Source organism: Oncorhynchus nerka, linkage group LG28, assembly GCF_034236695.1.
Source record: "Oncorhynchus nerka isolate Pitt River linkage group LG28, Oner_Uvic_2.0, whole genome shotgun sequence".
In the NCBI taxonomy this organism is placed as follows: Eukaryota; Metazoa; Chordata; class Actinopteri; order Salmoniformes; family Salmonidae; genus Oncorhynchus; species Oncorhynchus nerka.
Window position 1 is genome coordinate 51,648,939 of NC_088423.1, and position 18,671 is coordinate 51,667,609.

The 18,671-nt window shown below is 40.7% G+C and overlaps 1 long non-coding RNA gene across 1 annotated transcript; it reads left to right on the top strand.

Annotated features, from left to right (window-relative positions):
• The first annotated feature begins 12,917 nt into the window (after positions 1-12,917).
• Positions 12,918-14,837, top strand: LOC115112723 (uncharacterized). Its single transcript, XR_003861012.2, has 4 exons — positions 12,918-13,064; positions 13,292-13,345; positions 13,969-14,043; positions 14,150-14,837. It is a non-coding gene; the product is annotated as an uncharacterized LOC115112723 (long non-coding RNA).
• The last annotated feature ends 3,834 nt before the right edge of the window (positions 14,838-18,671 follow it).

Here is an 18,671-nt window from a genome sequence, read left to right on the forward strand (position 1 = left end):
CACATTATATTCAGTATTGTGATTATAATAAGATTCATACATTCATACAGTAACATAGTAGTATTCTGTTTAGTTATAGGTCTAAGTTAAATGTCGACATAATTTAATCATTATTCATAAAAATCCCATAACAGTAGCCTAGTGGTTAGAGCGTTGGACTTGTAACTGAAAGGTTGCAAGATCTAATCCCCGATCTGACAAGGTACAAATCTGTCATTCTACCCCTGAACAAGGCAGTTAACCCACTGTTCCTAGACCGTCATTTAAATAAATGTGTTCTTAACTGACTTGCCTAGCTAAATAAAGGTTTTTTAAAAAGTCAGGGTAGGATAGATATAGGTCTGTAACAGTTTGGGTCTAGAGTGTCTCCCCCCGGCAGTATTCCAATCTTTGGGGATCTCAGACAATATGAAAGAGAGGTTGAACAGGCTATTAATAGGGGTTGCAACAATTGCGGCAGATCATTTTAGAAAGAGAGGGTCCAGACTGTCTAGCTCAGCTGATTTTGTAGGGGTCCAGATTTTGCAACTCTTTCAGAACATTGGCTATCTGGATTTGGGTGAAGGAGAAATGGGGGAGGCTTGGGCAAGTTGCTGAGGGGTGCAGGGCTCTTTACCGGGGTAGGTGTAGCCAGGTGGAAAGCCGTGCCAGCTGTAGAAAAATGCTTATTGAAATTCTCAATTGTCGTGTATTTATTGGTGTTTCCTAGCCTCAGTGCAGTGGGCAGCTAGGAGGAGGTGCTCTTATTCTCAATGGACTTTACAGTGCCCCAGAACTTTTTGGGGTTTGTGCTACAGGATGCAAATTTCTGTTTGAAAAAGCTAGCCTTTGCTTTCCTAACTACCTGTGTATATTGGTTCCTAACTTCCCTGAAAAGTTGCATATCACAGGGGCTATTCAATGCTATGCCACATGATGTTTTTGTGCTGGTCAATGGCAGACAGGTCTGGATTGAACCATGGGATATATCTGTTCCTGGTTTTACATTTTTTGAATGGAGCATGCTTATTTACGATGGTGAGGAACTGACGGAATGAGGTCAATATCCTTCCAGGATACCCGGGCCAGGTCGATTAGAAAGGCCTGCTCGCTGAAGTGTTTTAGGAAGCGTTTGACAGTGATGAGGGGTGGTCGTTTGACCGCAGACCCATTACGGACGCAGGCAATGAGGCAGTGATCACTGAGATCCTGGTTGAAGACAGCAGAGGTGTATATAGAGGGCAGGTTGGTTAGGATGATATCTATGAGGTTGCCCGTATTTACAGATTTGGGGTTGTACCTGGTACGTTCCTTGATAATTTGTGTGAGATTAAGGGCATCTATCTTAGATTGTAGGACGGCCGGGGTGTTAAGCGTGTCCCAGTTTAGGTCACCTAACAATACGAGCTCTGACGATAGATGGGGGGAAATCAATTCACATCTGGTGTCCAGGGCACAGCTGGGGGCAGAAGGTGGTCTATAGCAAGGAGCAACGGTGAGAGACTTGTTTCTGGAAAGGTGGATTTTTAAAAGTAGAAGCTCAAATTGTTTGTGCACAGACCTGGATAGGCTATCTCTGCAGTAGATCGCAAATCCGTCCCCTTTGGCAGTTTTATCTTGTTGGAAAATGTTATAGTTAGGGATGGAAATTTCAGGGTTTTTGGTGGCCTTCCTAAACCAGGATTCAGAGCTTGCGGTAGGAATCCGGAAGCCGGGAAAAAGAGTCTAGTATGCTCTGGGTTGAAACGCGCTGTGCAGACTGGCAGGAGTTGTCTGTGCTTAAGGTTAGCTGATGACCGCTAGCAGTGGCTAGCTGACTACTAGCTGACTAGTAGCTAGTTAGCTGGCTAGCTTCTGTTGGGGGTTCCGGTTCTAAAGTAAAGAAAATAGCAGATCCATACCACATTGGGTGAGGCGGGTTGCAAAAGAGTATGTTGGAGTTGAGGTTTAAAAAATATTTTAAAAATATATGCGAAGAAAATGTGAAGAAAAAAGATATATCCAAGGGACACGACAAGATGAAGACAAAGACGCCTGACTGCTACGCCATCTTGGATAAGAAGATCCAATTAATTAAAAAATAATAATAATAATTGAGTTAATAAAGCCTCCATACAAACATGGTCTCTTTTTTGCTTTCTTGAGTAAGGCAGCTCCAAAATGAAGGGGTTTCAGCCTAGCTCAGTGCTTTCTATGGTGGGGCAGCCAGCGGAAAATACGGAGCAAAGGGGTCGGTAATGTTCTCTAGTTGCGCCGTGATTGGATCAGTGTTCTGTCACTCATGGGGACACTACATCACTGCCAAATCTAAGGGTAGCACTCGAAAATTCAAGCCCCTTGGGTGCTACCATAGAGTTACATTAGAAGTGCCCATCCAAGAAGGCTCAAGATCATTGGCCATAGATAGAATAATGTCAAATGAAGTTATATCTACAGTAGCTTTGATTGGATTGATCATGTCAACATCATACTTTCAAAAACTTAGCTAGCAGTCATCATCATGAATTAAGTCGACAATCTACTGGCAAATCTTTTTCAATCCTTGTCATAAGAAGATAAATAATGAAGATAAATAGATTAAAGATTATAGATTAAACATATCGGTGCTCATCGGCAATTGGACTTGAACATTACACAAAAAGTTGGAAATCGCAAATTCAACAATGAGTGGTTTGGAAGGAATCAATGGCTAACTGCAAGCATTACAAAGCATTCACTAGCCTGCTATTCAGTGGGGTGGGTCTGTGGTCCCATTTCTCAGTTTAAGGTTATTTTTTCCAAGTTTAAAATTATAAACAGTCAACATTAGCCATGCTGTCAATCCGGCATGATTTATGTCACACTCAAAACAACTTTTAACTCAGAACTAGGAAATCTGACTTCAGTGAGTTCAAGACGACTGGGAACTCCGACTGGGAAAATACGCTTTGAACGGTCATCCAACTCGGAATTGTAATTTGGTAACTCGGCATCTTTCTAGAGCTACGACCTGAAGATCACTGACATCCTCATAATTTGCGCTAGTTTTTTTCCGAGTACCTAGTTGTCTTGAAAGCACCATGAATCCAGAGAATGACAGATTTTGATGACAAAGTTTGATGACAAAATCTGCCCACGAAGGGCCACCGCGCCACCTTCCTGTTCAAGTGAGCACAGGACAACAAGGTGAGTCCAAAAATGTCCTGTGTGCTGCTGCATAAATTATGTAATATGCCAGGGAGATATGTATACTGTAGTTAAGAAAGTAATACTAAGTGTATGTTGTGTAGTAAAATGTTAGTAGCCCATGTTCCTCACCCTAACCATTTGGTCTATTTTCCATACTGTTCTGGCTTGGGGGTGCACATGTAGCCTATAACGTGTTGTAGAGAAATTGAATCATCAAATATTGTAAGAGCTTTCATTTTCTGCTTATATGCACCCTTTATTTATACTACGGTTCCCACTTGGTGTACAGGAAGAACACTGTAAGAACGGCCCATGTTCTGAATTCTGTCGCTGTACATTTCAAAAGTGCTGAACAAATATCCGTCCTAGCTCGCCCATAAATGTCTTAATCGAAACTACAGATTATCTTTTATCCGCTTATTGTTCCCTTATGCCATAGTTTGTCCATCTCAATTGTCAGTAGAAATCACATTTGGTTTCTAGTGGCAGTAAATGAGTAAATTAACTGTTTCACTGCCAGACAAGTCTCCGCTGATAGCCATGTGCAGCAGTGGTAATGTGTTGGGACTGCTGTTGGGACTCAGCTGTTGGGACAGCTTTATGTAGGCCCTAACAGTTTGTCGGCACCATTTGTCACCGTTATAGTGCAATTATTGTATTGTTTAGTGTTGTGTTGTGTAATGTCTTTGCTGGCATACATCCCCAAAGTGTGTTGGTTTGCCCCACCAAGATTTACATGCTAAAATTAGCACTGGTCTATTATAAAACATTTTAAAAAATACCATCTATAAACTGGGCATCTGTTTACTTGCCTTCCTCGCCCTTGTTTAATTGGCCAAGTCATAATATCGTTACTTTGACAGACTCAATGGTCCACTGACAATCAAGTCATGGCTGGTATCAGATTTGAAGGTAAAGACACAGATGCAGACTGTGTCGGAGTAACAATGTTTATTGGCAACAGGGCAGGCAAACAACCGGTCATGGCAGGCAGGGGTCGATAACCAGAGTAGTAAGGGGAAAGGTACAGGACGGCAGGCAGGTTCAGGGTCGGGCCAGGCAGAGGTCGGTAATCCAGAGGTGGGGCAAAGGTACATGACGGCAGGCAGGCTCAGGGGCAGGCAGAGTGGTCAGGCGCGAGGGCTCAGAGGCAGGACAGGCAAGGGTAAAAACCAGGAAGGCGAGAAAAATAGAGACCGGGGAGAAGCAGGATCTGAGATGAAAAACGCTGATTGACTTGACAAACAAGACGAACTGGCAACAGACAAACAGAGAACACCGGTATAAGTACACAGGGGATAATGGGGAAGATAGGCGACACCTGGAGGGGTGTGGAAAGAATCACAAAGACAGGTGAAACCGATCAGGATGTGACAGCTGGAAATAAATGTTTCAGGTCACTAGCAGTAAGCGAAAGGGATTTCATTATGGCAGGCAGACTTTTACGCCGTACCTGTACAACCTTGCAATTGCCAATAAACAATGTTTTGGGAAGATCGCTGCCACACGCAATGGGCACATTAAAAGGTCAGTGTGTGTGTGTGTGTGTGTGTGTGTGTGTGTGTGTGTGTGTGAAAAATACATTGAATCGGTTATTTTACGCAAGTAAAATATATCGACATATCTGTCAAATCTAATAAGTAGTCTGTTTTAAGTAGTTAACTACAGCGGGGTGGAGATGTTGTTGCCTACCCTCACCACCTGGGGGCGGCCCGTCAGGAAGTCCAGTACCCAGTTGCACAGGGCGGGGTCGAGACCCAGGGTCTCGAGCTTGATGACGATCTTGGAGGGCACTATGGTGTTAAATGCCGAGCTGTAGTCGATGAACAGCATTCTCACATAGGTATTCCTCTTGTCCAGATGGGTTAGGGCAGTGTGCAGTGTGGTTGAGATTGCATCGTCTGTGGACCTATTTGGGCGGTAAGCAAATTGGAGTGGGTCTAGGGTGTCAGGTAGGGTGGAGGTGATATGGTCCTTGACTAGTCTCTCAAAGCACTTCATGATGACGGAAGTGAGTGCTACGGGGCGGTAGTCGTTTAGCTCAGTTACCTTAGCTTTCTTGGGAACAGGAACAATGGTGGCCCTCTTGAAGCATGTGGGAACAACAGACTGGGATAGGGATTGATTGAATATGTCCGTAAACACACCAGCCAGCTGGTCTGCGCATGCTCTGAGGGCGCGGCTGGGGATGCCGTCTGGGCCTGCAGCCTTGCTAGGGTTGACACTTTTAAATGTTTTCCTCACGTCGGGTGCAGTGAAGGAGAGTCCGCATGTTTTAGTTGCAGGCCGTGTCAGTGGCACTGTATTGTCCTCAAAGCGGGCAAAAAAGTTATTTAGTCTGCCTGGGAGCAAGACATCCTGGTCCGTGACGGGGCTGGTTTTCTTTTTGTAATCCGTGATTGACTGTAGACCCTGCCACATACCTCTTGTGTCTGAGCCGTTGAATTGAGATTCTACTTTGTCTCTATACTGACGCTTAGCTTGTTTGATTGCCTTGCGGAGGGAATAGTTACACTGTTTGTATTCAGTCATGTTTCCAGTCACCTTGCCCTGATTAAAAGCAGTGGTTCACGCTTTCAGTTTCACGCGAATGCTGCCATCAATCCACGGTTTCTGGTTTGGGAATGTTTTAATCGTTGCTATGGGAACGACATCTTCAACGCATGTTCTAATGAACTCGCTCACCGAATCAGCGTATTAGTCAATGTTGTTGTCTGACTCTTGGAGTGTGGAATCAGATGGGTCGGACCAGCGTTGAACAGACCTCAGCGCGGGAGCTTCTTGTTTTAGTTTCTGTTTGTAGGCAAGGATCAACAAAATGGAGTGGTCAGCTTTTCCGAAAGGAGAGCGGGGCAGGGCGGAAGTTGGAATAGCAATGATCCAAGGTTTTTCCAGCCCTGGTTGCGCAATCGATATGCTGATAAAATTTAGTGAGTCTTGTTTTCGGCTGTATACGGCCATAATTTGCAAATACATTCATAAAAAATCCTACAATGTGATTTTCTGGATTTTTTTCTCATTTTGTCTGTCATAGTTGAAGTGTACCTATGATGAAAATGATGATGGAGTCCAGGTGAGTCTGATGACGCGCAGGTGCGGGTAACGATGGTGACAGGTGGTGACAGGATGGACATCAGAAATAGATGGGAGAGGTTGAGGGTAGAAGAAGGACAGGAGTAAAAACAAACAAAATAAGGGTGTTTTCTTTATAATGTATTTTCTACATTGTAGAATAATAGTGAAGACATCAAAACTATGAAATAACACATATGGAATCATGTAGCAACCAAAAACGTTTTAAACAATTGAAAATATATTGTAAATTTGAGATTCTTCAAATAGCCACTCTTTGATTTGCACACTCTTGGCATTCTCTCAACCAACTTCACCTGGGATGTTTTTCAAAAAGTCTTGAAGGAGTTCCCACATATGCTGAGCACTTGTTGGCTGCTTTTCCTTCACTCTGCGGTCCGCCTCATCCCAAACCATCTCAATTTGGTTGAGGTTGAGGGATTGTGGAGGCTATGTCATCTGACGCAGCACTCCATCACTCTCCTTCTTGGTGAAATAGCTCTTACACAGCCTGGAGGTATGTTGGGTAATTGTCCTGTTGAAAAACAAATGATAGTCCCACTAAGCCCAAACCAGATGGGATGGCCTATCGCTGCGGAATGCTGTGTGAATTGAATTCTAAATAAATCACAGACATTGTCACCAGCAAAGCAACCCCATACCATAACACCTCCTCCTCCATGCTTTACGGTGGGAAATACACATGCGGAGATCATCCGTTCACCCACACCACGTCTCACAAAGACACGGCAGTTGGAATAAAAAATGTTCCATTTGAACTCCAGACCAAAGGACAAGTTTCCACCGTCCATTGCTCGTGTTTCTTGGCTCAAACAAGTCTCTTCTTCTTATTGGTGTCCTTAGTCATGGTTTCTTTGCAGCAATACAACCACGAAAGCCTGATTCACACAGTCTCCACTGAACAGTTGATGTTGAGATGTTTCTGTTACTTGAACTCTGTGAAGCATTTACTTGGGCTGCAATTTCTGAGGCTGGTAACTCTAATGAACTTATCCTCTGCAGCAGAGGTAACTCTGGGTCTTCCATTCCTGTGGCAGTCCTCATGAGAGCTAGTTTCATCATAGCGCTTGATTGGTTTGCGAATGCACTTGAAGAAACTTTCAAAGTTCTTGAAATGTTCTGTATTGACTTACCTTCATGTCTTAAAGTAATGATGGACTGTTGTTTCTCTTTGCTTATTTGAGCTGTTCTTGCCATAATATGGAATTGGTATTTTACCAAATAGGGCTATCTTCTGTATATAGCCCCCCTACCTTGTCACAACATAACTGCTTGGCTAAAACGCATTAAGAAGGAAACCACCCCCCCCCAAAATACTTTTAACACAGCACACCTGTTAATTGAAATGCATTCTAGATGACTACCTCATGAAGCTTGTTGAGAGAATGCCAAGACTGTGCAAAGCTGTCATCAATGCAAAGGGTGGCTATTTGAAGTATAAAATATAAAATATATTTTGATTAGCTTAAGCTGTCATCAAGGCAAAGGGTGGCTATTTGAAGTATAAAATATAAAATATATTTGGATTTGTTTAACACTTCTTTGGTTACTACATGATTCCTTCCGTATGTGTTATTTCTTAGTTTTGATGTCTTCACTATTATTCACAATACAGAAAATAAGACAAATAAAGAAAAACCCTTGAATGAGTAGGTGTTCTAAAACTTTTGACCGGTAGTGTGTATATATATATATTTGTGTATGTGTGTGTGTGTTTGTGTGTGTGTGTGTATTTGAAAAAATATATGGGGTATTGGAAGTGATGTAGACAATTACATTGATGGAAACTACAATCTATCTGCAATATTAAAGCTGATCTACTCCCCCCCCCCCCCCCAAAAAAAACTGTAAAAAAATAAAAAATAAAAAAAACTCTTAGAGCTGGGTGATATGGACAAAAATCCATATCGAGATAAATATACTTTTTTTGCATTAACGATAAATTAGGGATAAATTACGATAAATAGTTGCTAGAGCTGGGAGATATGGACAAAAAGTAATTGTGATAAATGTAACTATTTTGCTCAATAAATTAAATAATTTATTTTTATGGGCAGTTACTTAAGGCTACCTTAGCGGCAGGGCTCTAGACCTGAAAAAAAATGTATTGCCAAGTAAATAAAAAAACTGAGATGGTAGCCTGATTCAAAATGTAAGCTATTTCATCTAACATGTCCCCCCTAAGGTGTTGTGACATGACTATCATTAATGTGATGACATACTATTTATCGAATAATTACTTAACATTGAATTATTACACGATTTTAAATTAATCATGTAACAATTAACTCATTTAGGACTGGGGCACCACGGAAAAGTTTATTTAATGAGTTACAATTTCCCGAATTAACTTAAGAATATAGATATCATAACAGTCGTCAATTAATAATTTCCTTATATCAGTCTCATTCTGAATGTCGCATAATCCGTAAATCTGCACAAACCCGAATCTCACTGATCATTCCGTACCACACAAATTGATTTAATAATTTACTAACAAGCTAAGTGACAACATAAGATACACATACACGGTATTGGTTATTGATTAGAAACTTAATACGATGACAACAGGTCCCTAGCGGACCAACACAATATGACACATGTTACACAAGATGAAACTGGTATACTTTTTTTAATCACAATTTTCTTTAACCAATTACGGTCTTTAATGCAGGGCTGACTGACAAGTTCCTTACTTTTTCCCCCTTCCACTTTTCTCTTCCATTTTTGTGGTAATGATGCAATTAGTTGGTTGTAATTTTGGGTAGAGCAGACATTTCCATATGTTTTTGTTAGCTGCATGTGTGACATAACTCCACCAGCCCTTTAAAATATATCATTTACAAAGATTATACCTTTTTTTAAATATTCTTAAAAAATAATGGTATATTATCAATTTGAATATTTGAGTTGAACAACAATATTTGTTATATTATTTGTTCTGTATTTTCTGGTGGATTAAATTGAAATTGCAACCAACTTTCTATGGCTTGTTTAAAAATTGTGATATTTGGGAGATGACTTCCTTTTCAAATAACTGAAAGTGAGCGGTTGTAATCGGAACAAAGGGAAAAGGGCCATTCTTGAACAAATTTGGTAGAGAACCAGTTTGGTAGAGAACCAGTTAGAATTTGATGCACCCATCCCGTTAAGCGGGATCATTTTCGTCAACATCCACTGAATTGCAGAGCGCCAAATTCAAATTAAATTACTAATAATATTTAATTTTCATGAAATCACAAGTGCAATATAGCAAAACACAGTTTAGCTTGTTGTTAATCCACCTGGCGTGTCAGATTTCAAAAAAGCTTTTCGGCGAAAGCATACCAAGCGTTTATGTAAGGACATCTCTCTCAGCAGACAAAACATTACAAACAGCTAGCAGCCAAGTAGATTGGTCACGAAAGTCAGAAAAGCAATCAGATGAATCGCTTACCTTTGATGATCTTCGGATGTTTGCACTCACGAGACTCCCAGTTACACAATAAATGTTCCTTTTGTTCCGCACCATTTGATTGGCGCGTTTTGTTAAGAAATCCACAGGCTCAAGCGGTCACAACGGGGCAGACGGAAATTCCAAATAGTATCTGTAAAGTTCTTAGAAACATGTCAAACGTTTTTTATAATCAATCCTCAAAATGATGTGGATATATTGAAGCAACATCTCAAGACATCAGTCAGGAAGATAAAGCTTGGTCACAAATGGGTCTTCCAAATGGACATGGACCCCAAGCATACTTCAAAAGGGGGGGTATTATTATAACTAGAAGACATCCCCCCAAGAAGTCACAGCATGTCACATTTTTTTTTAACCTTCATTTTACTAGGCAAGCCAGTTAAGAACAAATTCTTATTTTCAATGACGGCCTAGGAACAGTTGGTTAACTGCCTGTTCAGGGGCAGAACGACAGATTTGTACCTTGTCAGCTCGGGGATTCGAACTTGCAACCTTTCGGTTACTCAACTAGTCCAACGCTCTAACCACTAGGCTACCCTGCCGCCCCACATCAGAATCCAGCTCTGCAGGATCAGGTACTATATAGGCTATTTGCCTAAAGTAAGGTGCATTCTTGTACACATATCCCTAGAGGTTTCTTTACATTACTTAATGACCACAATCTGTTTTCTTTCTAGACGATACTGAAAACAAAATGCACTGCGAACTGGGATCTGTGAACTGGGTATGTAGTCTACTGTGTGTAATGCTGAAGGCTTGATTGCATGGCAAGATATAATAGTTGTGATGACTTGTCGAGTAGTTATAGATATCACTGAAAACCCCTATAGCAATAGTGGCTTTTGTTTGCATGGTGGTATTGTGAAAGTGGGGTGTAATTTGTCTTGATCACCCAATGAGGACCACTCTTAATATTTATTCTTGCTTTTTCTTCAAGGATGCAGACGTTCTTCTAAGGGACACCCTAGAAGCAGCAAGGTGGTGCGAACACCAAACATTTAAAGGCACCATTTCCCTCCTTAGAGTAATTGGGATGGACGGGGAGATCATATTACAACCCTTAAAGAACTTTGTATGATGGCTTGGATGAAGAGGAAAATATTATCCTCAAGGAACCATTCATGTTCTCGTTCCAGTTACAAGGAGAGATGTTCTATATTGAGGCAGTTGACAACAAGAAAATTACTGTCTCTGCCTCTTTTGAGGAGCAAGAGTGAAGCCATTTTTGAGGAGTGGTCAAACCTTGTTTTTGTCTGCTGTGTTATTTGTTTCAAATGTTTAATTGTGTTATTTTGTTTAGTAAAGATGATGTAGAAGTCACCCGAGTCTCTGATCTCTTTACTGGAGCTGATATAGCTTAACACATGCAGCTTGTCAGTATGTCTATATGGTATAGTCTGTCTCCATTCTCATGAGGAAAGTAAATAGCATTATAAATCAGGATAGGTAGTAACTGTATATATGCTCAATGAAATGATATAATTACTAACTTATAACATTTATCAACACAATTTTAACAGTACATAGCACGTCTGTTGTTCACTGCAACAATATCATCAGCTTGTCTTAAATATAGCATGAAGCTAAAAGTGTTTACAACAGATGTGCTGGTACCACTTTATATAATATTTCTTACAATCTTCAAAATTGAAATACGTTTGTATTCAATGTGTGCCTTGCGCAAACGTGTGTGTTCGTATTCAGTGTGACTGTCAAACCACAGAGGGACAAAAAACACCGGTGGGCAGGGTCAAACGTTTGACTCCACTCACATTTATCCCGGACCCGAACTGCAGTCAGGGGTACTTGAACGTTGCCACGAGAAGTCTGAAATGTTTTTCTTATATTAGTTAAATGTCGGTGACCAGATTTGCTCGGAAGGTGTAAATTGTAGGTAGTTATTGAGACCAGACAACTGCTAGCACAACAAGCGTTCACAGAAGGAAAACTCAGACATTTCTGTGTTGTTGATTTATTGGAAGCAGCACGTGTATAACTACTAGCAAGTCGGACATTTCCGAGTTTCCTAGTTTCTACTAGCACATGAATGCGGCAGAGTGTTGCACCAGAGATATTTTTGAGGAGACGGGAAACCCAATTGGTATCGTATTAACGCACATTGAATGTTGCCCATTCATCGTCAATGGGCCGCAGGGTGCATTCTGGGTGAATATCAGGGCGTGAATGGTTCAGTTGGCGCTGCTCCAAAACCCAACATTAAAATGGATTTGGTCAACAAGAAGTACATTGCAATTATTTTCCGAGATGTGAAATAATTAACTTGTACTCTGTAGTATCGTATAAGCTTTGGAATCGTGACATTACATACTATCGAAGAAAATAGGCAGGTTTTCTCGACTCCTACCCTGACTTTAAATTAAGAAGGGATTTCATGACGATAGTTTTGCAAATGCGTGACGCATATTTGACAACGTGAAGGCGATTGGTCGACAGTCTTTTTGGTGATGCGTTATACGTTCCTCTATTCGTTGCCCAATGGGATTGTCTCCTCTGATATATCCTCCTTTCTGTAATATCTCTCGTTGCGCCTTGACACCGATCCATTAGACTGATCTAAGGTCCGTTTTGTGTTTCCCTCCTAACAATAACCCATTGAGGACAAACTGAGGATATTACATCTGTGCCGAATACTGTACCAACGTCTACCCCAAGCACTATGAGTGGTATGGTGATGAAGGGTGTAGGCACAGACTACACAGTCAAAATAATAAAAACTAAATAGACAATTAAACCTGCACACAATCATTTAAATATGATTTAATATAGTCTAAATGTAATGTTTTTAATGTCGTTTTAATATAAGCTACATTCCTCTCTCTGATTTGAGACAGCATTAAATGTGTGCATTTTAAATAGAAAATGTATCATTACAAAGCAATTAATTAGGGGTTTGGTTCAGTTGCACCTGAGACTTTATGGTTTTATAAGAATTCCTTGAGTAACTGCATACTTGGTTTTATAACATTTCCAATGGGTCTATATATACATGGGTGTGCAGATTTTCCACAAAATAGCCTAACCTTATGCACACATTGTTTCTAGGTGTAGCCTATTTAAAAAAAATCAATAGCTATGTTGAGTGTATCATTAAATAACTCTGATTCAATCAGTTGACGTTTATTTACGTAATAGACCAGCTCACTACGCATAACTAGAGCCTTTTGTGGTTTAACAATACCTAACAAATGCGGTTAAACCTGTATTACTGGTTATTTGTAGGAGATTCACATTGCGAGAGTAGTCTGTTAAAGCGTAGGAGCAGGAAACTTCGCTTCTCTTAAGATAAGACCTCACACACCTCTCAGGAAGGATTTACAGAGAGAGACACATGTTGTACATATTAGGGGTAAGTTCAAACTTTTTATCTAAAAAACAAGGACCTTTTATTTGAGCTTCCAATTGTAGTTCATACTAGGTATTACCTATACATTATTCTGGATTTGATAAGCAGTGCTAGACTATTGTGAAACCTGTATTTTTTCTTTAAGATCCTTCGTCATAACAAGACTTAGGCCCTTATGTGGGAAAATAAAAATGTTGACCTAATGTTTCTTTTCCATTAAACCTTTACAGATTACCATTGGCCTCATTTGCATCATTATATGCTTTTCAAATGGCCTAAAAGAGGCGAGTACTTTTTATTTCCTACATCACGAGTTTCACTACCAATACCAAAACTAGTGATATTGTATTTAAAACTCCTGTTAATGCCCTCACAATTATTAATTATCAAAGTATAATTTTCCCTACTTGTTTCTTGAAACTTCCGGGGTACGCAAATCAAATGTTTCCTAAGAAGGAAGTGTAAACCAGAAAAGGATTCCTTATCAACCTCATCTTATCTCTAGATTTTCAGATTACACATTTTCAGTGTCTTCAAATTTTACTGTTAAGCCTTAACATTTCTATCTTTACATTTTTCCTGTAATCATTGGGGGTTCATTTGACACATCTGTAAATCATTTATTGTGCATTACCATTTACCTTTATAATTCCTTGATTTACCACTGACTGAAAGTGCCCTGGTGTGTTTGTTTTAAAATTGTCAGATTATGCAACACTTCAATATACTGTGTCACCCTGCTCAAATGTTTGGAAATGATTCCCTGTCTTCACAACAAAGAGATTCATATTTTGATAAATGACAGACAGACCCACCTCCTTTTGAAATTTTAAAATTATTATTGTTGTCCTAATCACAGTTCACTAGTCTTCATTCTAAAAGTCCATGTAACCTTTTTTTTTCACAGAGAAATGCTTTGATGCGCAGAAATAAAGGTGGAAATCCTCAAAATCCTGAACACAAGGAAGCCAACAAGAAAAAGGTGTGGAGTTGATGCAGGCCACGTATATTCTGATAACACACTTTAGATAATAAAACTGGTTCATATATTCTTTAATATCATCAATTGACATTAGTTTCTTCTGCAGTTAACTGAACAAGACTATCACTTGTTGGCCAAAGTCCTGTCAGTTGGATTGGTAGACGCAGACCCCAATTATCTTCAACACCTCAAGAACTACAGGGACCTGCGTGGTAGCACTTCCTGAAGGATCCACACACCAGGAAATGTACGGCACAGTTATTTCTGGAGCCAATCACATTTGGTACCCTGGAAAAGTTATCCACCTATATAAAAAAAACATTAACGGGCAATGTGAGAATGAAGAAGGATCCTCTCATGGGCCCACAGTTGTCATTGGAGTGATGTGCTGCCCTTTTATTTTATTAGTTGATTAATGAATAATGTAATGATTAGTTATAAAACTGCATATTTTACTATTTGTAAAAAAACAAAAAAACAACTATAATAGCTCACATACTGTTCATGATTTCCACTTAACAGATATGTGCGATATAAAAGTGTTTATACAGCTTCTGGAAACATAATGATATTCCAATCTCAAGACTAAAAGTTAAAACAGTTGGTAAGATATTTTATCACCTCGTGTATACTCTCATATTCTCATTTGGTCAAGTTGTAGCCAGAGAATTAGAAAGTGGAAAATTATTGTTTTGAAAATGTGATAACTTCTTGGTAGGAAAGGACTAAACCGATCAACTGAGTTCTATTTTTCAATTGTCATATGCTGATTACATTTATTTTAAAAAGAACAACTCTATCTTCATGAAACACAAACATCATAGGTTTAAGTAATTTTAAAGTATCATATCACTGTTTTCCCACAATATCTTAGAGGCAGATTTGTTAGTTAGAAACGATGTCGTCAGAGGACAGTACATATCCCAAGACCCTGTGTGCAATATCTATTCATACACATACAGTATTTCTTGAGGTATGTTGGGGAAATCGGAGTGACAACAATGCATCAGGCCCTGGTGGTTTGAAACAGGAACATGGGCTGAATTCACAAAAGGTTGGTGGCACCTTAATTGGGGAAGACAGGCTCGTGGTAATGGCTGGAGCGGAATAATTGGAATGGTATCAAACACATGGTTTTTATTTTTTTACCTTTATTTAACTAGGCAAGTCAGTTAAGAACTAATTCTTATTTTCAATGACAGCCTAGGAACAGTGGGTTAACTGCCTGGTCAGGGGCAAAACAACAGATTTGTACCTTGTCAGCTCGGGGGTTTGAACTTGCGTCCTTCCGGTTACTAGTCCAACGCTCTAACCACTAGGCTACCCTGCCACCCCGTTTCTATATAACCCCTTTACTCCACTTCTGGTCACCATATTTGGTACACTAGGGTTTGTTTGGCCACAAATGTGAAGGTTAAGTCCTTACTGCTTTGTTCTTCGGAAGCACATGTGAGAAGGACATTGCCATCCGAAAATACTCGTGCATTTTTTATTTCCCGAGTTGAGATTTTAATGCTGTTGGCAGTCTGAGGGTTGATCTTCCCATCGTATCCGCCTGAAAACCGCATATGGACTTTAAAGTCGAGCTCTGAAGCCCTACTCACCACTGTAGTCTTGGGGCTCAAAGCAAGTTTCCTTTGCTTTGCTTCTTGTCCTTGCTCATTTTCATACCTACTGCTTTGGCTGCGAGATGATAGTTTTTTACACTTGCTTAACGCTCAGTGGCAACTTTAGCATGTAAATCTTGGTGGGGCAAACTAAAATAAAACATGTTTTTATGCATGCCAGCAAAGCCACTACACAGCACTAAACAATACATTAATTGCACTATAACTGATAAACGGTGCCCACAAAATGTTAGGGTCTACATAAAGCTGTCCCAACAGCAGAGTTCTCTTTTCAGCACCAGGTAGGCTTGTGGTTAGAGCGTTGGACTGGTAACAGAAAAGTTGCTAGATCAAATCCCAGAGGCGACAAGGTAAAAATCTGTCATTCTGCCCCTGAACAAGGCAGTTAACCCACTGTTCCTAGGCCGCGAGAGCCTGACGATCCGGCTGAGGCAAGACGACTGCTGATCCCGCAGTAGAAGGGGAGCCCGATGATCCAGTGGAGTGTGACATGGGATGGGAAGCCGCCAAGCCGGAAAACCTCTCGAGCCAGCCAGGGCGTGAGAAAGCCTGATGGGCTGGCTTAGGCACCCCCGGTTCCATCGGCGGCAGGATCCAACCCGATGTCACCAACAAAACAAAAGACAAAAAGTCCTGGACCAGCCGGGCGAACAAGAACTGACGATCCAGGTGAGGCCCGACGTGGGATGGACACCCTCCGAGCCAGCTGGGGCAAGGAAACCTCTCGAGCCAGCTAGGGCGTGAAAGCCTGATGAGCTGGCTAGGCGACCCAGAGCCGCTGCCACCATTCCAACCGGAACGCCAGTACTCCCCGATGCTTTGTATGTGGCTGCTGCATTCTGTCACATGTATTGACGCTGGAGAGACGAAGCAGGTACGGGGAGTAACGAGACAGTTTCTGTTTGCTGACGCTGTGCCTAAGACAAAAGACAATCAATGCAGCAGCCGGGAACAGAGCTGGGGAAATGTCAAATATAGGGGAGGAAATAAACAGGAGATAAGTGAGACCAGGTGAGTCCAATAACGCTGATGTGTGTGACGAGGGAAGGCAGGTGTGCGTGGTGGATGGCAGGAGTGCATAATGCAGGGTAATCTGGCGCCCTCAAGCGCCAGGGGAAGGGAAGAGCGGGAGCAGACGTGACAAACACAAGTCAATTGTGAGGTTCAAGCTATCTCTAGTAGAACCCATGTCCTCAACACCCAGACTGGCTGCAGGGTGCTAGAGTGGAGACCATACAACACTGCATTAGCAGGACAGAAATATCTTACTGTCGTTAAGTAAATAATTGTTACATAGACAACAAATAAAGTGAACACATAATTTTTCCCTCACACTTGCTTAGTTAAATAAAGGTAAAATATATATATTTTTTAAATAATCCTTACCACCGCTACACCTGGCTATCAGCAGAGTCTTGTCTGGGGGCAAAACAATTAGTTCAGCCTCATTTACTGCCTTTAAAAAAAACATAGCTAAGATGTCTGACTTGCTTAATCAAATGTGGTTTCTACTGACAACTGAGATGTACAAACGATGGCATAATGGAACGATGAGAGGATAAGAGGCAATCCATAATTTCAATTAAGACATTAATGTCTATTTGTTCAGCACTTTTGAAATGTACATCGACAGAATTCAGAACATGGGCCGTTCTTACAGTGTTCTCCCTGTACACCAAGTCAGAACTGTAGCATAGGTAAAGGGGGCATATACAGTGGGGCAAAAAAGTATTTAGTCAGCCACCAATTGTGCAAGTTCTCCCACTCTCATCTTTTTAAGTGGGAGAACTTGCACAATTGGTGGCTGACTAAATAATTTTTTGCCCCACTGTAAGCAGACAATGAAAGCTCTTACAATAATAAATTATGACATTTATCTAAAACAGGCTATAGGCTACATGTGCACCACCAAGTCAGAACGGTAGGCTAAGTTATGAGGGGGAAAGGTACCAAATGATTAGGGTGAGGCACATTGTCTACTAACAGTTTCCTACACAACATATACTTAGTATTACTTTCTTAGCTGCAGTATACATATCTCCATTACATACTACATCATTTATGCAGCAGTATACAACACATTTTTGGACTCACCATTGTGCTGTACCCACTTGAACAACAAGGTGGCGCAGCGGTTCTTCTTGAGAGAAAATTTTGTCATGGAACATTGTCAGCAAAGTCTGGGGTTCTCTGGATTTATGGTGCTTTCAAGACAACTGGGAACTACAAAAAAAACAAGGTCGTATCATGATGTCAGTACTTTTAAGCCTGGAAAAGAGACCCTTACACCCAGACTTGGAGAACACACCCTCTCCACCGAATAGTAGACAAGGGAAGCAAAATAGTGATTGCTTTGCAATTACCCACGTATTCCTTCCAAACCACTCTTTGTTGAAGTTGTGATTTCCAACTTGTTGTGTAATTTTTATGTTCAATGGCCGATGAGCACCAATACGTTATACAGTATGTTTAATTTCTCTTCATTTGACAAGGATTTGCCAATAGATTGTTGACGCGATTCATGATGATGACTCCTTGTCTAGCTTGATTGCTAAGATTTTAAAAGTATGATGTCCAATCAAAGCTATGGTAGATATAATGTGATTTGACATCATTTTATCTGTTGCGAATGACCTTGAGCCTTCTTGAATGGGCACTTCTAATGTAATTCTATGGTACCACACAAGGGGGCTTGAACTTTCTCGCTCTTCCTGTAGATTTTGCGATGACGTGGTGTCCCCATGAATGACAGAACACTGAGCCAATCACAGCACAACTAGAGATGACCAACCTCTACGCGCTTTATTTTCCGCTGGCTGCCCCTCCACCTCAGAAAGCACTGAGCTAGGCTGAAACACCTGCATTTTGGAGCTGCCTTAAGAAAGCAAAAAAGAGACATGTTCGTATGTGGCTTTATTAACTCAATCGTATTTTTTGCAAACTGATATGTGACACATATTAATTCCAAAATAAAATGCAAAACAGGCACTTTTTTTTTTT